The sequence below is a fragment of the Haemorhous mexicanus genome, chromosome 5, assembly GCF_027477595.1.
Source record: "Haemorhous mexicanus isolate bHaeMex1 chromosome 5, bHaeMex1.pri, whole genome shotgun sequence".
In the NCBI taxonomy this organism is placed as follows: domain Eukaryota; kingdom Metazoa; phylum Chordata; class Aves; order Passeriformes; family Fringillidae; genus Haemorhous; species Haemorhous mexicanus.
The window spans coordinates 56,200,002-56,223,080 of NC_082345.1; the positions used below are offsets into that span (position 1 = coordinate 56,200,002).

Sequence of the window (23,079 nt, forward strand, 5' to 3'; positions counted from 1 at the left end):
TTCCTGTTTGGGAAGCATGGAGTTTAGACCAGCTGTCTCCTGGTGTTTTAGTAGGGAGCCCAACACACACAGCATTTAATGAAGGTTTGCTCAAAGCGCCGAGAGCAGTTAATTGAAACATTGCTGGTCCACATTTCACCGATGGAAAGTTACAAGGTATAAACATCCTGACCAAAGCTTACCGGAGCCATTTTTCTAAGACATCCCTCCTTTAATTAGATAATCCCTATATTAGCTATAGTTGAGACAAATGTAACATCTGAACGTGGAGATGATGATGCTGTAGCACAGTGACGCTGTGTTCACAACAGGTGGGAAGTGGGCTCTGCAATAACTCTGTTGATCTGTTTATAGGGGAAGGCATGAAAAATTTGCACACAGGCTTTTTAGTAGAATGTTTCAGCAGAGAGACAACCTGCAGAAATTGTGATTGCAGAGGATTTACCTAACAGGGGTAAACCCTAGAGTAATTCAAGTTCGGTAAAAGTGATGCCAGTGACATATTCCGGGCCCCTCATCGACAAGGGTGTGCAAGAAGGGTGGAAACGTCTGGGTGCTCAGAGACTCTACTCAGGGGATAAGGGGTGGAAATGCAGTGTTCCTTCATGTTCAGGGGCGTCCTCAGAGCAGCGCTGGGATACGACAGGTACCCCAAGGCCGTTAGGCACAGAGCAGCAGGTAGACCCTCTCCCAGCGGCACGGCCGCCCCGCTGGAGAGCGCCGCGGAGGCCAAGCGCCGACCCCGGCCGCGGGCAGAGGCGGCCCGGCGGCAGTTCCCGGCAGTCCCGCCGCTCCCCGCTCTTCACCCCAAGGGCCCAGGGGCGGCTGGGGCTCGGTGCCCCCAGTGCTGGAGCTGCAGCCTCCGGCCCGGTCCCGGTCCCCCGGCGGGGCTGGGAGCGCCCCCGGTTCTCCGGGAGCACTCGGCCCCGCGGGCGACCCCGCTTCGCCGAGCCGCCTCTGCATGGCTGGCGGGCAAAACAAAGCGGAGACAGGGAAAGGAAAACGGGGAGAAAGTACGGCTCCTGTCGCCTCCCAGCCTTCTGCCTGGATCTCCCTGCATGAGACAGCGCTGCAAGCGGATCCTGACCGGGGGCAGGGGGTGGAGAGAGGAGGAGGAGGAGGACGGACAGAGGGAGGGAGGGAGAAAGGGAGGGAGGGAAGGAGGGACGAACGGGAGCCTCTCTCCTTCCCTGGGCTGTTTTTTTCAGTTTCCTGTCTCGCATTGTGCTCACAGCGGATATGTGCTGCGCCTACAGGTGTGTCCCCTCCTCGCAGCTTTTCCCCGGCTCCCAAGCGTAGGCTCTGGCTGTCGGGGGGCGGCGGCGGATCGTGACCGCCATGTGATGATTATTTCTCTTGGGGCGCTTTCTCTCTTCTCTCGCTCTCTGCCTCCCCCTCCCTCTCTCCCCGCCGCTCCAGTCCTTCCTCTCGGAGGTGGCCGCAGCCGCTGCCGCCTTCTCGCTGACTCCGGCTGCGGCGGCGGCGGCGGCGGGGCCCGCCGGGAGCATGGGCGGCCGCCGGGGGCTGCCGTAGCGCCTCTGTCCAGCCCACCGCCACCCACCCCGGGCTCCCGGGGCCGCCGCCCCCGCTTGGGCAACTCGGACGGTCCGTGCCCGCGGGCTCCCTCCCGCCGGCGCCTGCACCTGTTGAAGGTAACGCTGCCCCAGCCCTGCCGCCGCGCGCCGCGGGATGGGGCGCGGAGGGGAGGGGGGAAGGCGGATTCCTCGGCGACTTCCCCTTGTCTCCCCCAGCTCGGGAGCTGCTGAGTTGTGGGTAGAGCAGCTTTTCTCCTCCTCGGCTGCGGGGCCAGGGCCGGGGTAAGCGGCGAGGGCCGGGGCGGATGGGGCTTTCTGCCGCGCTGCCCGTGACCAGATGGTTTTGGTTAAGGGGCTCCCGGGCGGCGGCTCTGGACTCGGAGAGCCTTTCTCAGCCGCCGTGCAGGGCGGGGAGGTGGGGGAGGCGCGGGGAATCGGCTCCTCCCGACCGGCGGCCGGGGTGCGCCGGTGTCCGGCGAGCTCCCTCCGCCCCACTCGATGGAGGCTGGCTGCTCTTCCTGGGAGTTTCGCAACCCCGAAGCGGCCGGGGTCAGCAGCCCCGGTGTCGCGGCTGGCACTGGCCCGGCGCCCACCCCGCACTCCGCCTGCGCACCGCCGACTCGGGAACTCGTTTGGGATTTTCCTGCAAACGCATTTTGTCTCTTTGCAGAGGCAGCTTTAAACTTTCTTTCCAAACTGTTAATTAGATACACTGTACTTTGCTCATGTTCCGTGGAGGCGAATGGGAGTGCGAGGCTGGAAAGGCTTGTGACTCAAAGCATAGTTATTCGGGAGGTGCAGAACATCTTTGCGTGCCGCGTTCAGATGGGCTGTACCTGTGATTTGTTGACTTTGCCTTCTCCGAGACTTCGTCCGTCTTGGTGACATCGGGGGGCAGAAGTGATCTTTAACACTTTGGGTCCTTTCGAGGTTAATCAGACACTCGGTTGAATATACAAAGGAGGAAGTGTAAGTTTATCACCCCTCTGAAATCTGATGGAAAATAACATTGCTTTTGTCCGTGAGTTACAGCGCTATGGTCCTGACCTTATTGCTGAGCTTGTCATCAAACGATAACTTGCTCGTGAGAGAACTTATGCTTTTGTAACGAAGGCAGTTACCTTGAGTGTGATGATGAGCTTATTGAACACCAGAGGGAACTCTGAATAGGTAATTCATTCGAGGGAGATGTATGCTTATTTTACTGTTTATGTTCTCATTACAATGGAATCTAGGAGGAAGCAAAGGTTGGTAAGTAATAGGCTGCTGGTATGTACCTAGAATTGACTTCAGTTTTCTTAACAGTTTTTTTCAGAAGACATCAATTCTAAATTTGGGCTGAAAAAATTATTTTCTTTTTTTTTTCTTCCCCCCCCCCCCCCCCCCCCCCCCCCGGCCAAAGCTTGGGGGGGCCAAATCTTGAAATGTGCAACTGGTCTTGCAACAGCTATGTACCATGCTACAGGCAAATCAGCTGAGACCTGTTCACTATTTGCTAGGGAGTGAGATTATACATGCTTGTTGGGCTGATGCTTAATGCCCTGCCTGCCTGTCAGGTTGTGAGACAGATCCAGCACACCTGGGTACGGGGGCTGCTGCCTGCTGCTGATATGCCAGAATGGAAAGTGCTTCCAGCCAAAACAAAAGGGAGGAAGGAAGGAAGTCTACTTCCAAGCCTAGCATGGCTTGTCCTTCTTACCTAGAACACTTGTGGATCTAAAGCCTGGTCTGATTGCCTGTGAAGCAGAAAACAGTCTTTCTTAAAATATATGACTTTAACAAATACAGAAACTAAATGGTGTCGGTGTTTGGGAAAGGAGTTTGAATGGTGGCTTCTGGTACCAAAAGCTGTTTAAATCATCTGAGATTATTGTAAGAAGCTAGAGTCAACCCATCAAAATGTGATACTGTATTTTGTAACATGAACCCCCAAAATGTGCAACTGAAGCTTTGGATGCTTGTGATAGTCTGTTACAACAGTGTTGATAACCAGGCTTCTTTGATACTCCTGGATTGTCAACGACATGGGAAGGATAGCACAATAAATACACTTGTGACTCTGACTTTTACTCCAGAAGCTGATGCATTCAGCTGTTCATCCTGTCCCTCTGCCAGAGATTACTCTGCCATTCATGGTTATTTTCTATTGAACTTTGAATCTGCCAGAGTTTACAGATAGGCATATGAATGTAAACTGTATTTTACAGCTGTTCATATTAGTGTTGTGAAGCCTGATAGCATGAATCTCCTGTATATCTCTCTGTTGTGACAGAGGGACAAGGCAAACCGTTGGGGTCAGCTGAATTGAGCTGCAGTTGTGAACCATAGTCCATAAGCATCTAAATTCTTCTGAAATGGCAGGTGTGAGTGCAGGAACTACCTCATACCAGAACTTGGTGGGCAGAGGTGGTGGGGAGGCAGCTCTGCATGAGGAGAGGATGTGTGACCTTCGTTGGTTGGTCAGCAGCACACAAGATGTCAGAAGGATGTAGTGGATGGTGCACCTGATCAGCCCTTTCTTCCTCTCCTCCTTCATCCATTCTAGCAATCTGAAAGTGGTCCAAGTTTTTTTGTTCTTTTATCTAAGCCTTTCTTTGTTCATCTGACTTGAGGACTTGTTGTGTAAAATATTCTCACTAAGGGCACAGCTTTACTCTGCCTGAATTTTCTACAGATGATATTGGAAGTTGGATAAAGGCTTTGTATAGCTTTATAAAACTGGGAGTTGTTTGCCTTGCATGCAGGAGATCGCTAAGGACAAATTACATTTTGAAGGGAGACCTCTTCATAAATGAATCTTAAGAACAAAAAAGTCCCACTTTATTGTTGCAAATGAGTTTGGATTCTGGCTCAGTTTAGAGAAAAAGATTTGAGCATTTATTTATTTACTTTTATGAAGATGTAATACTAACCATTTATATTTTTGTAATGGCTAGAATTTGGAAATTTTCATGTACTTTAAAATTATTTATTGTATGAAGCACTGAATGAAGGTATTTGTTACACTGGTGTCACATTCAGAATATTGAATTACAATTGTAAAATTAAGGTAACAAGCTTAAATTGGGGTTTGCAACTTTAAGCTCTTGCCAGCAAGCAGTTAATGGCAACATTAACTGCTAGAAAAGTAATTGCTACCGTTCTTTTACTGTCATTTTGTTCTCACTCTCCTCCAGTCAGCCTGTTCCACAGAGATATCATGAATATTCACCGAAATAGCTTGGCATTGTCACTTATGCAATTTCTCATCAGATCCAATGTGTTGATGAGCTAATGTGCACTTGATTAAATGTACTTGATTTATGCAAACAAAAACTCTAGGTCCTTCATGAAGTAAAGTTAGCACCTGCACAGCTATTAGTGAGATGAGAGTCTAAATAATTATGATGAAATTAAGTAAACAAACAACCTCGATGTGGTATTCCTCCTACTCCTTCACTTTTACCTTTTTGTTCAACTCAGCAGTGGATATTTATTTTGGCTTTTCTTGCAGGTTTTCTTATGCACCATAGGAAATTGTAAAGCTCAGCTTATAGTGGAGGGTCTATTTAAAGGGCTTCTACTAGAGAAAGAAACCCCAAACAATCAAGAAAAAGAGTATTATTAGCTGTAATAAGGCCAGGGGTAACTAGGAGTAGTGGAGTATTACCTAAAGAGTTTTGTTTAAGTATGAGTCTAACTTAGATTTGACATTGGTCAGTTAATCCTTGTTGAAAATAAAATAAAATCATATAGCCTGAGTAAGTGATTGAGGGGGTGTCTATTATAACAAAAACCAGTATTTGGAAAGTAAGTGGTTTGGCCTCTTACTTTTAATTGATCAAACACATTTAGAAATAAGGAGTTGAAAACAGACATTTAATTTAACCATCAGTGGCTTAATGGTACAAAAAGCTCTCTGTCTATAAAACTGATCAAATCTGGCTACAAAAAGAGGCCTGGATTCCTCCATCCTCTGCTGCTCTGGAGGCAGCAGAGGATGGATGGAGGTGGGAGAGGATACATGTTTGCCCAACCCTAGTGCAACCAGACAGACTGGAAAGCTGTTCAGAGGATCTTGTTGACCTAGGGCTTACTTTCTTTAGGCAGATAGTGATTTAGTTATCTGTTAAAATCAAGTATTTCTGTTTCAGTCTCTGCAGTTGAATCTCTGGAAACTCTCTGAGTTTCCATCTCAGGTGGTTGAGGGAAGACTTACTTGTTGTAATGTCTAAAAGTGTCTGTGCTTAATAAATGTTACTAGTAATTATTAAAAAAAAAATCTCACCAGCAATGTGATGGTCAGCCCCTGCTCCACTGCTCAGCTTTACACCACCATAATGCAGGACAGAGTTTACCCTCAGGAATGTGACAGCAGAGCTGTGGTCACCAGCCATGTGCTTGTAGGGACACTTGGTTTCTCTTTGGAATTCAGCTTCTGGGAGCCGGCGCCAGCACGGATTGATGATTAGCGCCATGCCGAGTTCCCCAGGCTCGTCAGCCTCAGTACTCATCAGGGGACAGAGTCCACCTGGCACCTTCTGAAACACTTCTGACCTTGTTCCACCTTTGTAGTTAGCTTCCAAGTTTCTGCCTCCGTAGTTTCACTTTTGACATGCCCCTGATCAAAAAGCTTTGCAATCCTGCAAACAAGTGAATTTAGTAGTTGATTTGTTCAATCAAAATGTGTCTTCAAGAAGTTAGTTATCCAACTAAAACCTTATTCCTAGTGTTTCACTTGTTTTCTTGTTAACTGGCATCACTAGTTTAAGACCACAAGTAAAAGTGAAGGCAATCTGACTTGTCTCTAGGCTCAGCAAGATCATGGCAGAGATCTTCCTGGGAGCTATGTGAAAGCATATGGAAAAGAAGGAGGTGGTTTGTTACCAGCAAAATGGCTTCAACATGGGCAAACTGTGCCTGACAAATTTGATAGCATTCCATGACCTGGGTTACTGTGCTGGTGGATAAGGAAGAGCAGCCAGTATCATCTGCCTGGACTTGTGCAAAGTTTGACATTGTCCCACATGTTGTCTAAACTGGAGAGACATGGATTTGATAGATGGACTGCTCAGAGAATGAGGAATTGGCTGGATGGTTGTACTCAAAGAGTTGCAGTGAATGGCATGATGTCCTGTTGGAGACCTGTGGTGTTCCTCAGGGATCAGTATTGAAACCAGCACTTTTAACATCCATGGTGACATGGATAGTGGGATTGAGTGCACCCTCAGCAAGTTTCCCAGTGACACCAAGCTGTGGAGTGCAGTGACACCCTGGAGGGAAGCAATGCCATCCTGAGGAGCCTGAACAGGCTTGAGAGGTGGGCCTGTGCAAACCTCATGAAGTTCAGCAAGGCCAAGTGCAGGGTCCTGCCCCTGAACTGGGGAAATCCCAAGCACAAGTATAGGCTGGGTGGAAAATGAATTGAGATCAGCCCCGAGGAGGAGAACTTGGGAGCTGATGGTTAACAAGAAAGTCAACATGACCCAGCAATGCAGACTTGCAGCTCAGAAAGCCAACTCTGCTCTGGGCTGTATCAGAGAAACCTGGCCAGCAGCTTGACAGCAACATAAGATAGTTGTAGCACTGTTGGAGTAGTCCAGAGGAGGGCCATGAAGATGATGAGTGGGCTGAAGCATCTCTCCTATGAAGACAGGCTGAGAGGATTAGGGGCGTTCTGCCTGGAAAAGAGAAGGCTTTGGGATAATCTAACTGGCTTTCCAGTACCTGAAGGGAACTAACAGGAAAGATAGGGCAAGACTATTTACAAAAGCATGTAGTGGCAGGACAAGGAGGGATGGGTTCAAATTGAAAGAGAGTAGCTTAGATTAGCGATTAGGAAAAAGTCTTTAGTGTGAAGGTGGTGAGGCACTGGCACAGGTTGTGCAGGGAAGCTGTGAGTGAGTGCCCCATCCCTGCACATGTTCAAGGCGAGGTTGGATGGGGCTTTGAGCAGCCTAGTCTAGTGGAAGGTATCCAGGGGTGCTGGAATGAGATATCTTTGAGGTCCCTTCCAACCCAAACCTTTCTCTGATTCTATGATTTACGTAATTTGCAGTGAATGGCTTTGGTGTTACTTGACAATCATAGTTATCTTTATGTTGCAGATGTCATTCTTTCTGCCTTCTCAATCGTCCAATAATCCAGGAAGCTGTAAAAAACTTTGCCCCTGAGATGTCCTAATTCTGTGCTGGACCTTCAAGTAGACCCATAAGAACCACTCTTCCAGGTTAGGTACATGGAAACTGCCTGTGAACAGCATGGTTTTAAATAAAAATCCATTAGATGTTCAGCACTGAAACTGAATTGTTCCAGAACTTACTTTTTTATAACAAGCTATGTTCATGCTAATTGCTGAACAGACCTGACTAGCATATTCCTAGTTAAACTAGAATTAGGATTAGGTCTGCATGTTGGCTTGGATTGAAGGACGCTCTCATAAACCTGATGCTAATCTTGCTGTCTCTACAGGAATTATTAATGTGATAGCTCTGTGTCTTAGAGAAGGAATGCAGAAATCTTACTGTTCTGTCTATACTTACTGACTGTGTTTTAAATATGTAAAAAATTGAGGAGTGAACTCCTCACATCTTCTCCCCCAGGCCTCTTGTTTATCTTCTAGATAGTTTAAGAAGAGATAGTATCTCTTTCTGACGTCTAAGAGTTGTATATAAAGAAGATCTAGCTCTTACATTCCTATTGGCATCACTGTTTAGAATTTATGAAGAACCAGTTTCTTAACCAATGTTTGCCCTGTAGGAAAATTGTTATTTTTCCTACAGGTCAAATGTATTCAGCCACAGGGAGAAAGCAGAGGGCAGAAAATATAAACCAAATTGATCTGGTAAAAAGGGTGCAACTGAAATACAAGGTGAAGTTTACCATCCTGAATCAGGACAAGTTAGTAATCTTTTGCTGGGGTTTAAACTAGGCCTGCAAAGCAAATAAAAGCTTCTTCTTTCCTGAAGATACAGGGCACTTTGAGTGGTTAATAGTAGAAGGGTGTGATTTCCTTCAACTTGTATTAGTTAGTTAGTTAGTTTCCCTTTAACAAATCTGATTATGCTCATTGCAGCTGGAAGCCCAAAATATGCAACATCTCTCTTAAATATATCAGAAGAACATTCATTTGGCCTTCCTTAGGCCTTCCTTGTCACAGTGTGTGTTGAACTTACACGCTATCTTCATTTAATCATTTTGGGACAAATTGGTATAAACTTAATGTTGGGCCTGTTGAATTGTAGTGCAATAAAAGCAGTAATTTGACCTCTTCTACTTCCAGTCTTGTGTAATTAAGTAGTTAAAAAGCTGTGAAATTTTTTTCTGTGCAGTTTTGATGCGCATCATCAGCAACTGGAACTTTTCCCTCATGAACTAACACCTCATGTAAACTGCAGTTGTGGTTATGATGTGTGCACGTCTCCCATATGGGTATATGTGGGTGACTTTGAGGTTTTCTCTTCCCCCACATGTGTCAAATGGCAATGGTTTAGTCTGAAAAGCTTCCACACAGACAGAAAGTGTCTTTGCAAGTACTTTTAAGAAGTTTTTCAAGAGTCAGTAACTCTGCAACCACAAAGCTGTCTTCGTGGCTCGGATTATGCATGTGCTGTGTGGTCCAGGTGTTGTCACCTTCTGCCTACCCCAGCTGATGAGATGAAAGACCAAAAGACTTTACTTGCCTTGCAATCCTAAGTGGTGGTGTGAGTTTATGTATTAGTAGGTTGGATAAAACTCTAGAGAGGGGACGTCTCTGTTTATTAACAGATGACTTCTTGGTTTGACATTTAACTGGGGGAAAATCTGCAAGCATTTCACAGTCCATTGTGCAGTTAATTTGGTTTTCGGTAGCACTGATGAAAATGCAGAGCAATATCTTTGTGGGGTTTTTTTTGATTATTTGATTGAGGGGTTTTTCTTTGATTTTGGGTTTCGTTTGGGGTTTTTTCAGATTGTCATCTACAGTCTAGGGTCAGTGGAACTGTCAAGTCCCACAATTGTTTGAACATCTCACTTGGCTACTGCTCACAGGCCAAACAAATTCTGGGACTAAAGCATATCTTACCCTGAAAATCCTGAGAAAAAAAAGAATCCATTTTTAACAATTTGTTCCCATTTGGTTTTGCCTTTCAGAATTTCATCTTGTGTCTAACAAGAGCCTTTTATGGTTTTGAATTGAATCTGTTCATGCCTTTTAAGTTTTCTTGTGGCTGTATTAAAGACTTTTGTTGCTGATATTTTTTTTTTTCCTTAAAGATGATCAAGTAAACTGTCAGTTGTCTGAGTGGCTTATCAAAAGGACTGAATCTTTAAATCTGATTATACAGAATGCTTTTTACCTCCCCACCCAGATGCTAATTGCTTTTGTAGCTCTACTTTGCACGTTCTATAATTGTCAACATTTCTCTTTTTGAACATCAGCCGCAGAACTGGGCAGAGTATTTCAGTTTTACTCTTGCCCCATGCTACCCCAATCATTATTTCCATTCACTCTCATATCTTTGAACCCAGGAGCCACCTTAGCCCTTCTAATAACAGCAGAAGCTCTGAATGTGATGCTTAGCTGTGAGGCTGTGTTGACCTCATCCCTCTTGCTTTCCTTGCTTCAGAGGTCACAGTTCTCTGATCTGCAAACCTTACCTGCATCCCTTGTCACTAGATATATATCTGCATTCAGGGATCTTAAGATTGTTCTGGTTGGAATGAGTACAGCTTGACAAGTAATTGTGTTAACTCTTTGATTTGCCTTCTGTTTTTATTTCTCATGTTACTAAACCATGTAATCTCCTAATTTTACCATAAAGGACTTGCTTATTTCAGGTAGCTAATAAAACACTTAGGTAATGTAGAGCATAATTCCAGTAATTTTGGACTGCAAAAGAAGCATTACAGTTGCATTGTGATGTTACTCACTAATGACAGCTTTTCTGAGATCTTGAAGTAAACTAATTTTTACATATTTGTCCTATATGTTTTGACATCCTGTTTCCAAAATCCCAACGATTTGTTGCTTGTCACATGTTTGAGCCTTCAGTTGCTGAAAAAGCTTTCAATGTGATGCAAAGTCAATAGATTTCACCATCTTTATAAAGATAAAAATGAGGAACTTTCTGCAATGTCTTGAGATGCTAGCTACAAAATGATTCCTCGCTTAGGATGCCCATAGACCCCGTGAGTGAGCTCTTTATGTTTGATTGTGCATATTGCCTAGTCCCTTGTCTTATGTGTTCTCTGAGGCATCTGTTCTGTGTCTCTTCCAGCAGGAGCAAGTACACATCAAAAGACATTTCAGCCCGGACCCTACTTGCACAGAAGCCTGAGCCCCAAGAAGTCCCTTTGACTAGCAACGCTTGTGCTGCTCAGGTGGGCTAAGAACTCTTTTGGACTGAGGGTTTTGGTTTTACCTCCATTTCTTCTTCCAAAGTGTCATGCTGCTTGCTTGAGGCGTTTCTTGTGTAGAGCACTGCAGTGCAGTTGGCTTGGTGCACCGAGATGAGAGATGTCTGTGTGGGATAGATGTGCTTTAGGGTTTAGGTTGAAATATGCCAGCCTCAAATTTAGTGTAATAATCTGGCATGAAAATGCACTTACTTTATAATTGTCCTGGATGCTCCCTGATTCAATAGTGATTTTTTTGCATAGTTTTGTATCTCCTGGACTTGTAGTGTAAAAGGATATTAAGCAGCTTGTGGGTGTGAATCATCTCAAAGTTAACTTAGTTATCAAAACATAGTATCTCAATTGCTCAGAGTAACGCTTTCCACTTCACTTTTGCAATGTTTTGCTTGTTGCCACTGTTCAAATTTAAATGCCCATTTACTTTTCCCAGTTGTAGCAATTAGTTATTCTCTTTTAATTTTGATCCTGATGCCTGTAAAATGAGTAAATGTAAACAGCATTCTTGAAACTAAACTCTTCATGCTGTTTTCTCCTACTGATAATTTGAAGAGGCACACTGTGTTTTCTGTTGTCTGTGGTTTAATTAATCTACTTGGATTATACTTGAACAGGAACTCTGATACCAGAAGAGGATTTAGCAACCTTGGAAGTTAGGAGCTAATGAATGAGGCAGCAGTGAAGAGTTACTTTATGTTGTTACTTTGCTTGTTGGTAAAAGAAGGTGTTTGTAAACTCGTGGCCACAAGTGGCTACATACTTGCTTTCTTTCCCTCCCTCTTAGAGACTTTTCTGTTTTCTCAGACCTTTCACGTATAAAAACTTGGCATGGACAGACTGGTCTCTGTCCCAAACTGAGATGCTCCAACACCATGCTGGATTCAGAGGCATCAGTCAGATGAAACTGGCATACTTACTGGAATACCAATCCAGGCTGCTTTCTGACTAGGTTTGGTGTCCAGACTACCATCTATGCCAGCCACTGTGTGCAGTGGGGTGCTGTAGGTTTCTTGATTGGGGACTTCATTATAGTGGCTTTGCTTCTGTCTTTAGCAAGCAATTTAATTTCTCTGTGATTTTGTGGTGTGTTTTGTTTTGTTGTGGGGAGGGGAGGGGTGTGGATGGGTGTTGGTTTTGTTGTTGGTATAGGGTTTTTTCCCATTGCTTCACTTTGGGGAATTTTGGGAAATTTGTAGAAAAAAGTACAATTTGGTGGTATTTTTGTCAAGTATAAGTAGTGCAAGTAGATGCTGCAGCATTTCTTCTTGACCAGAAAGGAGGGAGACCTGCTAATTCTGTTAAATTATCCCATGTTGTTTTCCCAAAAGCCCCTATGCAAAAGTAAACCTTGCATCCCCAGATTTCCTGGCTTGAACAAAGCCTCCTCCAAAGCACTTTCACATCATGCTCTCTGTATCCATGAGATGGCTTGGCAGGAGGGAGCATTTTTGTTCCAAGTGGGTTAGCAGCAGGCACAGACCATCATTCAATGATACGAAATCTTCAGTGGCAGCTCTGCTGTAAGTAGTTCCTGCCATCACTGGCCAGTACCTGCTTGGTTGTGCTACCATGCTGTTTTGTGGAGCTGTGCTGTGGGCTGGACAGGAGAGCTGATCTAGCATCAGACTGTATTTTATGTAGTTGTTATATGGCTTTGAAAAAAAGTGTTTAGACTTTCTCTTCATCTCTGCTGTATTTCACAGCATGGCTGTGCAAACACATGATAATTTGCAATGTTGGACTGAGAAGCTGGAAGGCAATCCCCACACCCCGCCCCATTAAAAAAAAAAAAAAAAAAAGAAGAGGATTCAAGACCTGCTTAAAGTAATTCTGCTGCCAAGTTCTTTGTGTTATCAAACCCCGCCTGTGTCTGTAGCTCTCTTCCCTTCCTTCCGGTCCCATCCTGGGTGGCCCTATTAGTCAGGGAAGAGGCTTTTGCAAACTGAGTTAGGGTGTTGAGTTTGTACTTTCAATAGCAGCCATGCTCCTGTGTAGCTGTTCTTTCATTTCAAATAAAATGAGGTGGCTTTAAACTAAATACAACCCTTTTACATAGATCTGGCTAGTGCCCTTATTCTCTCTGGGTGCTCTAAATATCGTGTCCCTGTGCACTTTGTGAGGAAGCTTTTTTGGTGTTGGTTTTCTTTCTCAGCTGATGACCTCCAGTGCACTGCTAGCACTCTCCTGAAGCATTAACCATGCACAGAGTCACTTCCTTTTCCCTCTTACCTCAGTTTAAAAGACTTTGCTCTTGAATCTTGTAAATGGGGTGATAATTTCAAAGCAAACAGCTTCCAGTCCTTTCTTGCCAACTTTTGCCCACAAGGTATGCAAGGTAAACAGAGCAGTTAGGAAATTAGTTATGTACTTTCCCTCCTAGTGCAAGGCATCCCAGGATGGTTCCTAGCCCTCTAAGTAATGAATAAAGGGAGAGATGGAGAACTGGCATGCCCGAGTTGCATTTTAATGTATGGAGCCATTTCACAGATCATTCATATTTTACAAGCTTTAGGAAAACCTTGCAAAATGTTAGGCTTTAAAAAATCTCTACTATTCATATATTGAACATAAAAGTGTTTTATTGCTTGCAGCGGAGAAGGAAAACTGAAATACCTGGGATGGGCTAAAAGAAATACAGAGAATTTTCTTCATATGTAAAAAAAATAGCTTTGAAATAGACTTTACCTAAATACAGGGAAGATTCTTACCTCTGGTAGGCTTTTGGGGGCAGCTTAGAGAGATTTTTCAGTGCCACTATGATATTGATAGGTTTGATTTGGAAACTGTGAGTCTGGATGCTGTAATGGTGTGTATGCAGCAGTTACAGGGTACAATACCTGTAACAGGATATGCAGATGCCATTTTTTAATATTTATTAAAAGGAGACAAGTCTAGGCAACTATTAAAAAATGTGACTTTGAAAAAGTTGACAAATAAATGGTTAATGCTTAATACATTTATCTCCATCCTAGGTATTGAACAGTCTTTACTAATTGACGTATGGGAAAATTTGTTAAATGTGAAAGTTAGACATAAGGTTATCAACTGAGAGGCTTAGCTACAAGGTGATGGTGAGGCTGTAAAGGGGAAAAAACAGTATGTGATCTCCTCCAAATGAGATAGGGCAGGTCCCAAGAGCACAAGGCCTGCAGGAATTCAAATCAACAGCTGAGTTATAATCTGAGGCCATGAGCACAAACACAACTTCCATTTTATGCTCATGCATGTGGCAGCACAAGTAGGAAGCTGGAGCCCTCCTGGTCCCAAAAGAAGATCCTTCATTATTAGTTTTACTCCCTTGGCATGATTCAAAGGACAGTATGATAATAATCCATAGTGGTACTCCTCCACACATTTCTATCCACTTCATAAAAGTAGCACTATGCATGGAGTGTGCTCTACTCCTTTTTAGAAACAGGATCTCTGATAAAAAATTATATAAAATTGAATTTATTAAATACAATATGTATAATATATTTTATAGTTGCTATCAAGGGTTTTTAAAGGAAAGTATGCTCTGTCTTATGGAAGCTGTCCCTTGATGTTTCCCAACTGAAGGTTATGAAATTCTCTGAAGATGGGTTTTTTCCATAGAAATTCCTTGAGTTCCGTGAATGCTAACTCAAAACACCTGAAAGAATGTAACATATCTGTCTTCTGGAGTATTTCATTTGCACTTGTGCCAAAAGCAGAGCAGCAAATTCGGCTGCAAGAACCTAGTTTGGCTGAACTTGTAGTCCCTAGAATATATAAGAAGATTTTTTTAATATAGATTTAATGCTAAGCTCTTATATTTACTGGAGAGAGAGGAAATATTACAATTTGAGTAAATTTTTTAAAGTCATTTATATATACATTAGCCACAAGGAAAGGATAATATGTTCCTGGAATAATTTCATTTTAAATAGCTGTGTTTTAATGCAGCATGAACTCAAACATCCCAAACCACACAATTTTTTTGCTCTTTAGTTCAAATAAACCTTACCTCAGTTTACATATATATTTATTTTCCTGAGTGAAATTATGAATATCCTCTTTACAAACTAAAAAAAGAAGGTGTTGAATTAGCTTCTGCTTAGTGTAGCCCCTTTAAAGCAGACATTGCTTTATAAGATTTGATTCAGCATCTGCTTTTTACCTGGGAATCCTTAATGAAGTTAAAGCTGTCCAGGTAATACAATTACAAATGTGATGCAAATTGTAATGCAAAGCCAGGAGATTGTCAGCCCAGAAACTTTGTGTATGAGCTACAAATCATCAGAGTAACCTTCTCTTCAGTACATACCCATTCCCATTTTCTGTCCATCTCCTGAGAAAGAATAGGCAGCAGTAGCCAATGGGAGAGATTGTAACTTCCTGGCTCTACTTGGTGCAAAGGTTAACAAACCACATAGAAGTCCAGATTTTTTATTTTTTGTCATTGTGTGGTTGTTTGAATGGCTTTCCTCTTGCTCTGTGGGCAGACAGAAGGTATTGTCTTATCTACTTTTCTGTCACAGGTTACAATGGCCCTGCTTTTTCTTCAGACTGGGCCTGTTAAGTCTAGAGGGGATGGTGTAGTCTTCATCTTCTCATCTGGAGAAACCTGGCAACAGACTGCTGAGTGATGGGAAGGGTGGCCAATGGGAGCAGTCCTTGCAGTAGCTTTATATTATTTGGCTGTTTGAAGAGGAGATAATAAAACTTGATGTCATCTAAGTTAGGTTTTATCTTTGTGGTGTGAGGCTGCACATGTGAAAGTTTGAGAACGCTGGAATATTTTTCTTGTTTCTAAGTTTAGCTATAAATATCCATGGCCTACTTAATATTAACCTGTGTACTTCAAAATGAATAGCAGATGACAAGAAGATCAGATTGCTTTCTTCAAGTAAGCTGTTGGGAAACTCAAGACATTCAGGGAAAGTGAAATAACTGAAGGTGTGGAGACGGAGTACACCAAACCTCAAGCTACCTGCAGGGCACTCTTGAGAAGGAAAGGGGTACTCTTGAGAGAGAAATTGACTTTCTACTCTGTGAAGATGGAGGAAGCATCATGCTGGCTCATCTTCCCACCTGGGAGTTGTTCTTCAGTGGAGAGGTCTATCATTAGATCTTTTTCAGGAAATAAGGTGGCTGCCATTTAACAGGAGAGGAAAGTGAAAGATGGGTCTGTTACTTACCCAGGATCAGAACTGCATATCCAGGAGTAAAAATCATGTGTCCAAACAACTTTGTTGAGAGACCCTCCAGGGTGTCCTTCTGCAGAGTGACCCTCAGGTGGTGTTTTGGATCTATTTTGTACATAAATTGTATAAATTCAACTAACGAGATCACACAGATGTTATATAGAGTGCATTTTTATGCAACAAAATTGAATTGTGAACCTATACTACTGGGTCCAGTTAAAATAAAGTATTACCACATCAGTCATAGCAGACACATGTGAAGGAAATCCTTTGCTAGCATTCCTAGGGAATGCTGCAAATACTTCACAGTTCCTGGACTGCAAAATCATTCCTTCCTCCTAAAGAGCATCCAAATGCTTTTAATATTGACCTGGAGATTAAAAAAGCTCCAACAACGAAGCGTACGGCTAGCATTCTATTACTGTATTGAATAGCTATTAATATGGCTGCTGCAGGAGATGGGGCAGGAAGGGAAGCATGGCTGCCTAGAGCTGCAAACATAACAGCTTCTAAAGTTTTAAAATGCTCCTTCTGCCTCCTCACACGTGCATGCTACCTGCCATCCTGTGTTTGTATTTGGTATGTTGATTTGGGGAAAGATTTGATTTGACACTACAGCACAGCTTGAGGAACCAGCTGTACAGAATATTAATATCTGATCTTATTTCATTAATATCAATTTCAGGCCTGCATTCCGGAGGGGGTTAATAGTAAGCTGGTTTTAATCACAGCAATATTTTCCAGATTCCTAGACAAAATGCACCAGCTGGTTTGCACTAAATTTTACAGTGCAGGAGACAAGAAACAGACTTCCTCACAGAAAGGGAACATGGCAGTGAGTCCTGGGAGCATGGGGAGGTTTCAAGCACTGGGCAGGATGTCTTGCTTTCACAGTGAGGTCTGGCAAGGGCAACACTGAAAACCAGAGGGACACCTAGTCTTGGCTGTGTTCTCATCTTGGTTTTCAGTGTTGCTGCTCACCTCAGGCTCTTTGCTCTGATCCCACCCTGGCTCTCTTTTTGACTTGTGTTTCTCTCTCATGGCAAGTGGCAAGCTTTCAGGAAAGCTGTGTTTCTGGGCTGGCTTGTGGCTGTCCACTCCACTCCCTGCATCCCACCTAAAGCAGAAGTGGTTGTAAAACCACTTGCTGGAAGTTGGAGGAAACATTGCAATGCCCGATCTCCTGTGAAACCACTAAATGAGGTCATTAGACATTAATTTTTATTTTTTTAACAATTCAGATATGCAGCCCTGGAAGAAGTGAATGAACCATAGCTTCCTTTTTCCCTCCACTTTTTTCTATCACATAAAATAGCATAATTAAATAGCAGCTATATTGTTTTACAAATGCCTCTATGCGTGAAATTAGTGTGCTTCCCAAAAAAGCCCTAAAACTGAAAGGCTCTGCCGTGTTTGTTACAGTAAGTTAGGCCTGTGACATTCTATCCTCTGAGAAATATTCCTGCATGGAATCTCGTTATCCAGTTCATCAACATGCATAATTTCTTCCACTTTGAGTAGAGATTGGATTTTGTGAAGATGTCTGCAGAGGAGTTTTATGTATGGAGCTGTATGAAAAGAAAAGGTTAAAAATTGTGGTTGCAGGAGCTGTGAAAAGCTATAGCATAAACGTTCACTGCTTTAAAATATGAAAAAAACTGGTGTCTTTTAAATATCAAAGGGATTAGTATTAATCCAGCACTTGTGATTTTCTTAAATCATGTTATTTGCATAATAATACTCACCACCTGCTATATCTTCAAAGCGCTTTTCAGACATTAACTAATTGATCTTTGTAACACCCCTGTGATGTAAAGACCTGTTATTATCCCCAGTCTGCAGATGTGGAAACCAAGACCCAGAGTAGTAGAAGGAACTTGTTGGGCACAGGGCTGAGGCAGTGACATCGAGGATGCCATGTCTCTATTGTCCTGTCTTCTGGCAGTTCCTACTTGCAGCACTTCCAGGGGCAGCTACAATTTCTTCTCGCCTGCCTTTAGGAACAAAAAAGGAACTGATTTATTTTTTTGTGTCTTTGGAGGGATATTGTTGGGGGACGTTTGTTTGCTTTGGTTTTGAGGGCCTTCTGCAAAATGATTTTTGTTTTTGTTTTTACTTGCCCTATAGTCAAAGACAGATAAGACAAAAAGGCTTTTTATGTCTTCTTATTGTCTGTGTGCACCACGGTGAGCATTGAGAGCTTTTGAGCACTTTTTTCCTTTGTTCAGGACTCAGTATGGTCTTCTTAAAACACAAGAAGATCCATCTCAATATGAGAAAGAAGAATGTAAAGAACTTTACACTGAGGGTGGCAGAGCACTGGAACAAACTGGTCAGGGAGGCTGTGGAGTCTCCCTCTCAGGAGACATTCAAACCCACCTGGATGTGTGTGTGTAACCTGCTTCTGGTGGCCCTACATTGGCAGGGATTGGACTAGATGATCTCCAGAGGTCCCTTCCAACCCTAACAATTCTGTGATTCTCTGATTCCTGTTAGTAGTTTTTGGTCAAACTTGCCCCTGCTTGTCAGAGTAAGAAATTATTAAAATGAGAAGTGACAGGGTGAGTTGCTTATTGTTAAAAATTTAAATACCTGTTTCCATGCTGTGCTGGCAGTGAGCAGCCATTCTGGTGCCTGCCAGGAGAGCAGCTGGTGTCTGTTGTCAAGGGCTGCTCCAGCAGTGGAAGGCTGGGCTGGGCTGGTGTTCCCAACATCTGCCTCATGGTGTTCCTTCTCCAGGTGTCTGGGGAGGCTGTGGGGCTGCGTTGTTCCACCCACTTGTGTGTGTGACAGGCAGGTGATGTGTAGGTTCCCCCAGCCTCTACCACTGCTTTCTTTGGAGCAGAGCTTAGTAAAGTGCCAGGGGGTCCTTGGTAATTGCTGTGTACCTGAGCAAAAATGAGGTAGAAATGGAGGACAGGCAGGTGTCACACACCTCAGTCAAAGAAGAGATATTAAAAGCTCTTTCATGAGTAATAATCTGACTTTAAAATGGGGTATTAAAAATATATTACAGTCCCTTTAATCTGGCAATGTCACTTCAATACTTAGTACAATGGCTTAATATTAAAGTGAAGGTATTTGTTTTTACAGATGTTTCAATGGCATTATCTCCGAGCAGGAAAGTAAATCTTGTTGATGGAGCACTTGGAGCCCATGAGTGCAGTTTCAGACCAAACCTCAGGGAAAGCATGTGCCATGCTAGCTTCCAGGAGATGATTTTGGATACCTGTGATTTCCCAAGTGCAGCATCTATGCCCTCACAAGGGCTGCAGCAGTGACAAAGGAGCAGATTACTTCAATGAGTTAGGGACATGGCTATATGTACTTGCTTTAGTTATTTGTCCAAACAAGGGGCCAGGGGAGGTGAGGAGGTGGAGCACAGACCACTCTGAGTTCTATTGTACTCCAGCTGGGACAGATGGGCTGTAATCTCTCTTTAGGACACAAATTACAGGGTTTGCAGACCTTTGCATGCTCGTGGATTGTTTGCTTCTCTTCACTCCTTGCAACACCATTTCCATACACCTCTGTTGATTCAGGACAGAAAGGGGTGCAGCTTCAGGTGACAGTGTTGCTTGTCTCATGAGGTGCTCCCTCCATGATTTGAGTCATTTTAAGGTGAAAGGGGTGAAACTGATGAGTTCTTTGTGAAACACTGATCCTAGAGGGAAGGGCAGCTTAGGGGAGGGAGGAGAGTGGGCAAAGCAGGTCATGCTTCAATTGAAGCTTGGAGGCAGCTGAAGCACTCCAGTGATGGTTATTGTGCTAGTCATGGAGAGAAGGTGGATCATGTAGCAGGGCTGGAAGCATGGGGCAGGGCACAGAGACTGAATTCAGCTTGTGGGAGGCATTGTGTCAACCCAGTGTGCTCCTCTGGCAGCCTTGCATTGCTTGGGAGAAGGGTTTGGCTGTGGTGTGCTCCCAACAGCTGCAGTGATGCCTCACTGCCTCGTTCCCTGACAGAGGGCAGGGCAGGCCACCCTCCAATGGGAGCCAGCAGCACAAGAGTCTCAAAGGGAAGTTGCCATGGTCACAACTGTACCAGTTTTTATTTTTTGTGGCCAAGAGCAGCAGCTTGTGCAGTGACCTCTCATTTGGCTCTTGTGCTTGGGCAGTATTGCTGGGGCTGGTGGCAAAGAAGAGGTTGAGCTTCCCTTGATCTTGCTTGGCAAGTACTTTTTGGCCATGAGATCATGTCAGAATTACAACAGGGACAGTGAGGCCCTAGCTTCTGAAACATCAAATGGAGGTATGCCTCTGCCTCCTGAGTTTGGTTTGGTTTAGATCTGAAGCTGCTGGAAGGTGATGGTTCGTTCTATTACTAATGGTAGATGTACCAAAAGGAGTTGTAGAACACTTCTTATTGCAACATACTTCTTGTAATCAGGGCAAAAAAGTTTTTAAACCTGAACCTATAATGTTTCTTTCCCTCTCTCCCTTAAAGTAACCAGAGGAATAAAAATATTCTTGGCACTCAAGCTTATGTTTCAGACTTGGGATTTGTTTTTTTCATCTTGATGTTTCTGAAGGATGCAGGGCTCTCTGCAGCAGTGAATGACATCCTGCTTAGGTCCAGCTGAAGTTTCTCTGTAGGATCCCATCAGAGGGCCTCAATTCTGGACTGCAGACAACATCAAATGCAATTTTTTCTTGGCCCTTGGATCAGCCAATTGATTTTTTTTCATTCTTTTTTTTTATTATTATTCTGAATACCTACTCAGTTTTGGGACTGAGCTGATAGCTTCCTAGGAAACTTGGGCAGCTATCAAATAAAATGGTTAGTTTTGATCTCTTTTCTTGTGGACTCTTCTGTAATATCAGCCCATGGGATATGTCTCAGCAAACTCAGTTTATTTAAAAGAACATTTAAAATAATGGAAAATAGATTTGAGGAGGGATTTGAAGAAGCCATATGCAGATGGAGTCCATGCTTTGTCATGAGGCAGAGAATCAGCTGAAGTTAGGCCATTCATTGAACCTCCTCTAAAGGAAAAACTTGGTAGCTGTCATTCCTCTGCTCAGCTGTTATTACTGTGAAGTTTTTCCTGATGTTTATCCTGCAACTCCTGGATGCTGTTTGGATCTCTTGTCTTTAATAGACATGGTGAACAGTTCATTCCCTTCCTCTGTGACTAATTTCTCCCTAGCTGAATACTCAGTAAAAGCTAAATCACTTGCCAATAATTCTTGGGTCCTTGAAACTGCAAAAAAGCAAGCTTTTAAACTGGTCAGTATTCTCTTAATAAATAATACTGTTTTGGCAACTTATACAGCCTTGAACTTGTTTGTGAGCTGACTATAGACTCTGTAACTGGATAGGTTTGTTTAGTAAACTTTTTAAAACCTCTCACCTTTTAAAATCCAATTGTTTCCAGACTGGGGTTATAAATGGGGTTCTGTGCTTCTTGTTTAATTTTGCTGTGAACAGAACAGCTAGTGTCTTCATTCAAGGGCTTGCCTTGCTTTGTACCCACTGATTTACAATACAATGTGTAAATGTAGTAGCAGTCTGGAACAAAGGAGAGCCTGTTTATCCAAACAAATTTGAGGGTGAGGGTGAAGAGGTAAATTGCTGCCTGTTCACTGAACTGCAGCTTGAAAGCAGAAGGAAACGCAGGGGAAACGTGACAGGCAAATAACTGGGGGGGGTGGGGGAAGGCTTGGCTCAGCGTCCCTGTAATTTTAGGGTAGCCCTGACCCAAGGAGCCCAGGCGAGCTGTCGGGGTGCCCAGGTGCTTGCTGGTCCTTTGGAGGAGCTTCACTGGCAATTAAAGACTTTTTCTAGATGGTTTTTGGGCTTTGCTCAGAGCAGTTCTGTAGTCAGTTGTGCAGAATCCAGTGTAACCTCTTGGCAGGTGTTGCTGTGGTTCTCCAGTCTGCTGTGCCTTAGCTGATTGTTTCTACTTGTCCTGAACTGAAGCCAGCAAACACATTTCTTGGATTTAAGTATTCTGGGTATTTTAGCCTTATTGTTAAGCTTGAGTATTTCAGCTATAACAGCTAAGTCTATTAGCAAAGAGATTAAATTGTGAAGAAGTTATATTGCCTTGTCCAGACATGAAAAATAAATTGTTAGAAATAGGCTTCCATCCAAGGTATGATCGCTCCTGCAAAACAAATTGGACAGAAATACTGTGGTGCTTTTCTGTGCCTTGCATGCTCACTCTTTGCACTTCCTGTAAATGACTTTGCTACCTAATTATGGAACAGGTTAAGGAGGATCGCCTATTCGAACTGTATTGATAGTGCTTCCTAAGGTTGCAATAGAGGCCTGGTTTGCTCAAAATCTATTTGTTATTCTGCTTCTGCTACCATGTAACATTTTGAAAGGGTGATTTCCAGAGCAAGAAAGGCCTGGGACCTGAGTAAGGTGAACTCCTCTTCAATGCAGCTCATCAGCTTCTTGGCTCAGTAGCATCCTGCGTGCTGTGTAGTATTTACTGTTGTACCAAGAAACATGAAGTTCCATCTGTCCTTTGTTTTCCTGCCCATTAAGTACAAAATTCATTTTGGTGTAGCAGAGCTTTCCTCTAAACTTTTCCTGAGTTATAAATTATGGCTTTTCTGAAATCTTCAGCCTTGCCTTGTGGGAAGAACACTTTAATTTGGTTTAACAGTAGATGAGTAATCTAGCTACAGATAGTGATTTTTCAGTTCAGCTGCAGTCTGCTTCTTGCTCCAACTGTTCCACTAAAATTTCAGAGGTGGCAATCAATTCCCAGCCAGGCTTGTTTATCCTCCCCTTGACTTTTCTTATTCTCTTAGTCTATGACACTGAAAAGCACCAGCTTGTTAAGCATGTGTGCTGTATTCCTGTTAATGGTTTTCAACACAATTTTGTTAAGTCAGGTTGCTGAACTATTTTTCCTCTGTTTGGTCATCACCTAGAATTTTAGCACAGATACTCAAATATTTCATGCTTGCCACTTCAAAACAGATGAGCACTATCTCTTCAGAAATATATTTTAGCTTCTCATATCTGTTTTGGTTCTTTCCACTGT

General features: G+C 43.4%; 1 protein-coding gene across 5 annotated transcripts in view; it reads left to right on the plus strand.

Moving 5' to 3' along the window:
- The first annotated feature begins 1,143 nt into the window (after positions 1-1,143).
- PLXNB2 (plexin B2) overlaps positions 1,144-23,079 on the plus strand; it is a 252,813-nt gene continuing 230,877 nt past the window's right edge. For 2 of the 5 annotated variants that reach the window (XM_059847231.1, XM_059847229.1), the window contains exons 1-2: positions 1,515-1,652; positions 10,775-10,877. The gene's annotated coding sequence lies outside the window, so the exon portion shown is untranslated. Of the gene's footprint in view, positions 1,257-1,514; positions 1,653-10,774; positions 10,878-23,079 lie in introns of those variants that run through there. The other 3 variants (XM_059847228.1, XM_059847233.1, XM_059847230.1) reach the window with 3 other exon arrangements.